This window comes from Eleutherodactylus coqui, unplaced genomic scaffold, assembly GCF_035609145.1.
Source record: "Eleutherodactylus coqui strain aEleCoq1 unplaced genomic scaffold, aEleCoq1.hap1 HAP1_SCAFFOLD_30, whole genome shotgun sequence".
NCBI classification, from domain to species: domain Eukaryota; kingdom Metazoa; phylum Chordata; class Amphibia; order Anura; family Eleutherodactylidae; genus Eleutherodactylus; species Eleutherodactylus coqui.
The window spans coordinates 1,170,694-1,179,434 of NW_027102247.1; the positions used below are offsets into that span (position 1 = coordinate 1,170,694).

An 8,741-nucleotide genomic window follows, 5' to 3' on the forward strand; every position below is an offset into this window, starting at 1 on the left:
AGGTACTTACAATTCAGGTAGGTAGGTTCAGTTTGGGCCTGGGAGAGACTCCAGTGGAGACTGACGGAAAAATGGCTGCTTACAACCTGTGGTCCTTGTTTCGGGTGCGTGTGTCACCATCGATCTAATGTATCTTACTGCATAGATATATATCTAGCTATAAAAATAGATAGTTATATATCAATATAGATATTTCTAAAAATATCTAGCTTTACGTATAAATTTAAACTTCTATAGTTATAGTTTTGTAAGGCTGAAAACAGACATACAGAATTTCTATTATTATCAGCATTATTCTCCTTGTCGTCTTTCTGTGTAAACCACAACCATAGCTGCGGATTTGGACAGCTCCCAGTGTATATATATATACATATATACTGGGAGGAAGCTGCAGCAGCGCCGGGCAGGTCACATGACCCATGTCATGGCGAAAGACTCCATAGAGCTCCAGCCTTAGGGCTCATGTCCACGACTGTGTTCTCACCGCAGAGACGCAGCGTTTTACGCATACCACCGTGGGCTCTTCGGCCAGATTCACACAGATGTATTTGCGCAGCATATTATGCATGAAAAATATACATGCTAAATACACGTCAGTAGAACCCGCTGATTGCAGCGAGTTCCTTCACATAAGTGTATGCGCATTTTGTTAAAAAAAAAAAAGCAGTCCCCTTTATTTTCTCGTGCATTTCTGCAGGGGCAGAACATGTATTATTCTAATTACACTAATTGCCCATTTCAATAAATGGCGGCATGGTTGCGTGTTTTTTTGCGCTTGCAAATGTGCTTGATTCGTGCTAACAAAAGTACAGTAAGGGCCGCTTCACACAAACATATTTGTTTCAATGGATGCCTTCAGAATTCTCTTTACTCACACATTTCGCATGCGTGCAAAACCTCACCATGCTCTATTTTTGTGCACATTTGCGCACCAAGGGTCCCTGTACAAGTCTATGGGAAGTGTGCACGTAACCGATTCCTATCTCCAAAAAAAGTTATAATAAACAGCGATAAAGTCTTATAAACTCCAAAATGGTACAAATAAAAACTACAGGACATCACGCAAAAACACGAGCCGTCGCACAAGTATCATGCGATACTTCCGCCATGTATCACGTGGACATGAGGCCTAAATCTAAGTGCTTGGTTGTTAGCAGCCGCAGCTGCGCTGCACCTCTTGCTCATCAGTTTTTTTTCCTGCTTTTGGAAACTGCTGTAGGAAAGGGGGTGCACCAGTACTGGAGGTACTGCAATACCAGGTCAATGTGCGGAGTGGACAGAGCAAGCACTTTTTCCAGCTCCCTGTTCTAAAAATCCATTTAATATATGATCCCCAGATAGGGGACGTATCAGATGCAACACGCTCAGCCAGCACTCCGGGCACACCCACAATGCACTGAGGGAGCCGGAAGACCTTTGCATAGCCCCGCCCAACGCCTTCTCAACCAGGGTGAGCCGTCCCCGCGGGAGACCCGCGCCTGAATGGAGCATGTCCGGATTTTTTCCTGCACGCGGGACCCGCGCCTGCAGGGAAAAATGACATCCGCAGGTATTTTACTACCTGCAGGTGTCTAATGCATCCATATCCATTGCATAGCGCCGATCGCAATGTCGGGGGTGGGGGGGTCCGAACAGCCCGGGATGACAGCTCCATGCTGCGGACACCGACAGCATGGAGCTGTCACGTCCAGAGCCCGAGGGGCTTTATTCTCTGCAGGACACATGTTTTTACTTCCTCAGAGAATAAAGCCCACTTCGGGAGGACGTAAAAACACTATGGCCCGGGGCGTGGCTTAGCAAGCAAGGAGAGAGGTCGCACGCTGTTTTGCTCCTCCACAGAATCTCCCTTTTCAGCCCTTTTCTGGGTCAAATCAGTGACCCAAACAGAGGCAGACAAGAGCACAGCACCTGGGGACCCACCAGAACCCACAACCGGCCCGGACAAGGCTCACCTGGTGATCTCCAGCCGCCAAAAATTTGTTTCAATTCTTTATGTTTATTATTGTATTTTGTGATGAAGCGTAGCACTCCCTTTTCTGCTGATTGAAATGATGTTTTGTTTTGTTTTCCCACTATTCTTTCCTCGTCTCTAGCCTTCCTATAGGAATCGTTTATAAGGGTCATCGGGTATTTCTTTTCTCGAAACCTATCACACAAGATTTTGGCTTGTTTTTCAAAGTTTCCATTAGAGGTACAGTTTCTTCTGATCCTCTTAAGTTGTCCATAGGGGGCGTTAGTTTTCCATGCTTTATGGTGATTACTCCGGAAATCCAACAGGCTGTTAGCATCTACTTCTTTAAAGTGTGTCTGGGTCTCAATTTTACCTCCCTTGATACTGATATCTAAGTCTAAGAATGTGACTTCAGTAGGACTAAGGGTTCCTGTGAATTTAAGGTTCCAATTGTTGGAATTTAATTTGGAAACAAAATTGTTTGCTTCATCGATTGTCCCATCCCATATCATGATGATATCATCAATGAAGCGTCTATAGAAACGTATGCAGGGGTTTGTAATAGTCTCCTCAAATGCCCCCATGTAAAGGTTGGCAAAACAGGGGGCACACTTCGTGCCCATTGCTGTACCACGGGTCTGGACATAGTATAAATGAGGATAGGACACTATGTACAGAATTATTTAGAGATTGCAAATAGTGATTGTTCACATCTAAGCTCCTCCCTTTCCTTTTCCTTTAGTGTTTGTTTGCTATAAATAAGAAGCACTTGATAACTGCTCCCTATGCTTGAAAAAGGCTTGTCAAAAGCCGAAACGCGTTGCGATACCCACCTGTTTCTGTATGCAATAAATTGTTTTATGAAGAATACTCCTGCCTCGTTGGAATTTCCCTGTTTCCTTTGGATATCGGGGTGCCAGGAGTCCAGGCACCCCGCTTCAAGTAAGAATTCAATACTTTGATACGGTTGGACGGAGCGCATTAAGTGAGTCCTTTTGCTTATATAGATTTCGCAGCCAATGATTCCCGACGGTTCCCTTCCCTTCAGCAAGGTTTTCACTGATGTGATGTTGAGAGAGAAAATCGCAGCCTGCTGTGTCCTTCTGCGCAGTGCGTTTTTTAAAATCTCCCATGTAATCCTATGGAGGCTGCGTTTTATCGCATCACAAGGCGACAAATATGCGCTGCAATGTTAACATTGGAAAGTCCTACCGACTTGCGCGTTAAACAAAAACATGCGGTTTTTAATGTGCGCGGCAGCGATGCGATTTAATCCTCTAAAAAAAAGCATCGCTGGTGATGGTCACGGCCGTATATTGGGACAAAACTAAGCCTAAGATTTCTGTGGTTTCGTTTTCACCAGCAGTATTCTCTCCCGTTAATACTTGACCGAGAAAATATTTAAGGGGTCTAGTTTTTTAAACAGGGTCATTTGTGGGGGTTCTCCAAAGCGCTCAAGGGCTCCACAAGTGAGCAATGGGACCTAACACACTTTCATGCAAAATAACTGTTCACGAAGCCACCGGCTGCTCCTTTCGGTTTGGGCCCCATTGTGCATACGGACACAAGATTAGGGCCACAATGGGTATATCTCTGAACACGGGACATACGGGGGGGTCTCCATTTTGGGGTGCCAATCCTCATCTTCATGTGCAATATAGAAAAAAAGCCCATCATTAAAATTAAAATGACATATTTGCAAAAATATGAAATTTAATTTCTTCCCCTCCAAATTGCATTAATTCTTGACAAAAACTGTGGGGTAAAAATCCTCCTGACCCCCTCAGTGAATACATTAAGGGGTGTAGTTTATACCCATGAGACTTTGCAATCTTGGCTTGGTGCAGGAAAAGAAAGTGTTCCTCAAAATGTTAAAAATCAATGTAAAATTTGTACGTCTCCAAAATATGAACCCCCAGCGATCCGCTGTAATCCAAAGAAGATCTGGCAGTAAGGCTAATGTCACACAGCGAGTGCGATACCAGGCCGTGAATCGCGGCCCGTTTTCGCGCTCGCTAACGTACGATTTTTCTGTGGATGTGAGTCATTTTTGTAATAAAACTGCCTCCCCTCCCTCCCGCTGCGGCTGTCCGCACCTAGCACGCGGTGCGATGCTGCCGCCAGCCCCATTAAAACAATGGGTGATGCAAGGCCCCGCCCAAAGATAGAACTATGACCTTCTCTCTCAAATATGCGACTTCTTCCATACTGCCATGCGCATCTACCAACTCGTTGTGGGCTTTGGTAAATTCTCCCATTTTCCGTTCAAGGTGGTCAGTTCTGGTAGCTAGGTGGTCGATGTTAGATTGTAATTGACCAGAGAGGCTCTGTATATCTTTAGAAATGTCCTTTTGCAGCGAGATTAGCATAGTCTTCAGAGCGTTTATAGTTAAGGGGCTTTCAGAGTCGGGATAAGCTTGGAGATTGTTGATAGGATCTGTCTGCGGGGGAGTTTCTTGTGGATTGTTATTTTGGCTCTTTTTTGCCGCCGGTCCTTTTGGGGAGGGGGAGGCTGGTAGGGGGTCCTGAACATTCCTTTTCCCTTCGCTTCCAGGGGAGGTGTTGGGATTGGCTGGGGTAGGCGGGAGAGATCCTGTGGAGGAGTATGGAGACAGAGCCGCAGGGCTGTGGGTGTTGGGTATTTCTTCGGTTACGGGGATGTTTGAATGAGATGTGGCGGGTTTGTTTTTGTTGCTCTGTGTGCCAGGCGGGAAGTACTCTGAGAGTCTCCTGGGGGCCGTTGCTTTAATACGTCGCTTAACCATCCTGAATAGTTAATTCTTGGATATGCGCTGTGGATTGGTCGCTATTTGTTGTATAGTGGTCTACTGGGTGGCGTATTCTTTATGGAGGCGTTGGAAGGCGTAGTTGTTTGTTAAAAGTTCCTTTAGAAGCTCATTGATGTTGAGTGGTCCTGTTATGTGTTGCTGAGGAGCCTCATGTGGCGGGTGGAGTTAGAACATAGAGTCCTGCTATTCCATCTTGAGTGCCTTAGGTAGCGCTCCTGTAGAGTTTTGAAGATTTGTTAAGTGTGGCTTTGCCTGATAAGAGTCCTTTCTTTTTTTAGAACTATCAGTATTTGCTGAGAAGAAAGTGTTTGGGATTGAGGAGTCCGCTGGGTCGCACCGGGAATTTGATATTTGCGCCTGCGAGGCGCGCGATGTATTGCTTCCTTGGGTGTTGCGGGGGCTGGGACTTGCTTCCAGGCTATTTTGTAATGCAGAGGAGGCTATATAGTGTTTTTCTGTCAGTACCCTTTGGCACAGGGTCTGTCTTTGTGGGTTGCTGACAGTTTCTATATAGCAGTCTGGCTATGCAGATATTCCTCCACAGATCACTTGGCAGTAAGGTGGGGAGGTATTCTCCTTGTAGTTAAAGGAGATGTCCCGCGCCGAAACGGGTTTTTTTTTTTTTTAAACCCCCCCCCCCGTTCGGCGCGAGACAACCCGATGCAGGGGTTAAAAAAACCACCCGCACAGCGCTTACCTGAATCCCGGCGGTCCGGCGTCTTCATACTCACCTGCTGAAGATGGCCGCCGGGATCCTCTGTCTTCATGGACCGCAGGGCTTCTGTGCGGTCCATTGCCGATTCCAGCCTCCTGATTGGCTGGAATCGGCACGTGACGGGGCGGAGCTACACGGAGCTACACGGAGCCCCATAGAGAAGAGGAGAAGACCCGGACTGCGCAAGCGCGGCTAATTTGGCCATCGGAGGGCGAAAATTAGTCGGCACCATGGAGACGAGGACGCCAGCAACGGAGCAGGTAAGTATAAAACTTTTTATAACTTCTGTAAGGCTCATAATTAATGCACAATGTACATTACAAAGTGCATTATTATGGCCATGCAGAAGTGTATAGACCCACTTGCTGCCTCGGGACAACCCCTTTAACTGTGGGTCCCTCTTCTCAACACACTTAGGCCTCATGTCCACGGGGAAAATCAGATCCGCTGCAGATTCTCCATGTAGAATCTGCAGCGGGTCCCTCCTGCCCCGCGGACATGAGCGCTGAAAATGGGAATAAATGAGAATAAACTCACCTCCCATCCGCTCCGTTTCTTCTCTTCGCGGCGGCGTCATCTTCTCTCGTCGCGGCCGGATCTTCATTCTTCGGCTCGGCGGATGTGCATGATGACGTCGGTGACGTGCCTCGCGCATGCGCCGGGCTGAAGCAAAATGATCCGGCCGCGACTGAGAGAAGATGGCGCGGCGCCGAAGAGAAGAACCGGAGCGTGTAAGTAAAATATGATTTTTGTGTCCCGCGGATCCGGGTGGCTTCCATAGGCTTCAATAGAAGCCCGCGGGAGCCGTCCCCGCGGGAGACCCGCATGAAAATGGAGCATGGTCCAGATTTTTTTCATGCTCCATTTTTTTTAAAATCACTTTTATTGACGATCCGCGGGTATTTATCTACCCGCGGGTGGTCAATGCATCCCTATGGGGTGCGGATCCGCGCGCGGGAGAAGAGTTAAAATCCGCTGCGGATTTTAATTCTTATTTTCCCCGTGGACATGAGGCCTTAGGCCTCCTTCCCACGAACGGATTTACGCCGCGTAAATCCGCGGCAAAAATCCGCTGCGTTGCCCCATGCTATTAGGTTCTATTGAACCTAATAGCACAATGCACACGATGCGTAATTCCACCGCGGAATTACGCACCGTGAAATCTCCCGTTGTCACCCGCAGCATGTTCTATTTGCTGCGGGTGTACGCGCTGACGGCTTCCGTTCACGCTATCTCCCGCTGCAACCAGCGGAAGATAGCGTGAAAAAACGCTTCCCCGCCTACCGCCGCGCGTCATATGACGCGGCCGGCGCGTCACGTGACACGGCCGGCCGCGTCATGTGACGCGGTGGGCGTGTCACATGACGCGACGGCGGTGTGCAGGGAAGTGTCTTCACGCGATCTTCCGCTGGTAAGTATGGGGTCTCTGGGGGGCGCCGTGACGGGCTTCACTGCGTAATATTACGCGGCGGAGCCCGTCACGCTCGTGGGAAGGAGGCCTTAGGGGCCTCGTTGCTCTTTCTAATGGGCAAGGATTGGCTTTGTTTAGTGCTTTGAGAAAGGGATGAGAAGAGGTTCAGGTCCTGGTTATCTCTGTTTTGGCCACTAGATGGTGCTGTGGTGCATTGATATTTGAATTGCACTACACTTTAATGGAGCCTGCTGTCGGTCTGAGAGCTCCGGGGAGAGGACCTCCGTTCCCCCGCTGCACGTCAGAAATAGTGAGTACTGCTTTAAACTTTTCCTGGTGTTGATGTGCTGGGAGGATCACAGTATCCTCTCTTTTTTACTTTTCTGCTCTGGTCTGGCTAGTATGCCAAGCAGCCTGCTCGACTCAGGGGGGAGGGGGGGCGAGATGGCCGCTGCCTCACAGGGAGCTAGAGACTAGGTGCAGATCTTCCGGTGTGCCCGCCCGTGCTGATTGTCGGCTCTGGGGAGCAGGAGGGGGAAAACCACCAGCGTGGGGATTAGTCCAGCGGGGGATCACCCTGATGATTGTATGTGCCGCCGAGTTGCAGGTTGGTGGCCACGGCGGTATATTCAGAGGGAGGGAGCCGCGGCTGTGTATTTGCAAGGCGCTGCGGTGAGAGCGCGGGCACTGAGGGTGACAGAGCCTCCCCTCCAAGTCGGCAGGGGTTACCTTGTGCCATAGTCCTCTGCTTGGGGCTCCGTGAGCGGTCCTCGCCGGGTGTTTCTGAGCGCGGTACTTGTCGGGTTAGGGCGCGGGCCGCTGTGCAGGGCCGCGGCTCTTCGGCTTCTTTTTGGCGGCTGGAGATCACCAGGTGAGCCTTGTCCGGGCCGGTTGTGGGTTCTGGTGGGTCCCCAGGTGCTGTGCTCTTGTCTGCCTCTGTTTGGGTCACTGATTTGACCCAGAAAAGGGCTGAAAAGGGAGATTCTGTGGAGGAGCAAAACAGCGTGCGACCTCTCTCCTTGCTTGCTAAGCCACGCCCCGGGCCATAGTGTTTTTACGTCCTCCCGAAGTGGGCTTTATTCTCTGAGGAAGTAAAAACATGTGTCCTGCAGAGAATAAAGCCCCTCGGGCTCTGGACGTGACAGCTCCATGCTGTCGGTGTCCGCAGCATGGAGCTGTCATCCCGGGCTGTTCGGACCCCCCCACCCCCGACATTGCGATCGGCGCTATGCAATGGATATGGATGCATTAGACACCTGCAGGTAGTAAAATACCTGCGGATGTCATTTTTCCCTGCAGGCGCGGGTCCCGCGTGCAGGAAAAAATCCGGACATGCTCCATTCAGGCGCGGGTCTCCCGCGGGGACGGCTCACCCTGGTTGAGAAGGCGTTGGGCGGGGCTATGCAAAGGTCTTCCGGCTCCCTCAGTGCATTGTGGGTGTGCCCGGAGTGCTGGCTGAGCGTGTTGCATCTGATACGTCCCCTATCTGGGGATCATATATTAAATGGATATTTAGAACAGGGAGCTGGAAAAAGTGCTTGCTCTGTCCACTCCGCACATTGACCTGGTATTGCAGTACCTCCAGTACTGGTGCACCCCCTTTCCTACAGCAGTTTCCAAAAGCAGGAAAAAAAACTGATGAGCAAGAGGTGCAGCGCAGCTGCGGCTGCTAACAACCAAGCACTTAGATTTAGGCCTCATGTCCACGTGATACATGGCGGAAGTATCGCATGATACTTGTGCGACGGCTCGTGTTTTTGCGTGATGTCCTGTAGTTTTTATTTGTACCATTTTGGAGTTTATAAGACTTTATCGCTGTTTATTATAACTTTTTTTGGAGATAGGAATCGGTTACGTGCACACTTCCCATAGACT

The 8,741-nt window shown here is 49.5% G+C and overlaps 2 pseudogenes; one reads left to right on the plus strand and one right to left on the minus strand.

Moving 5' to 3' along the window:
- Positions 1 to 1,222: 1,222 nt before the first annotated feature.
- LOC136601101 (U2 spliceosomal RNA) lies at positions 1,223 to 1,350 on the minus strand (annotated as a pseudogene).
- Positions 1,351 to 8,339: 6,989 nt separating this feature from the next.
- Positions 8,340 to 8,467, plus strand: LOC136601134 (U2 spliceosomal RNA; annotated as a pseudogene).
- The last annotated feature ends 274 nt before the right edge of the window (positions 8,468 to 8,741 follow it).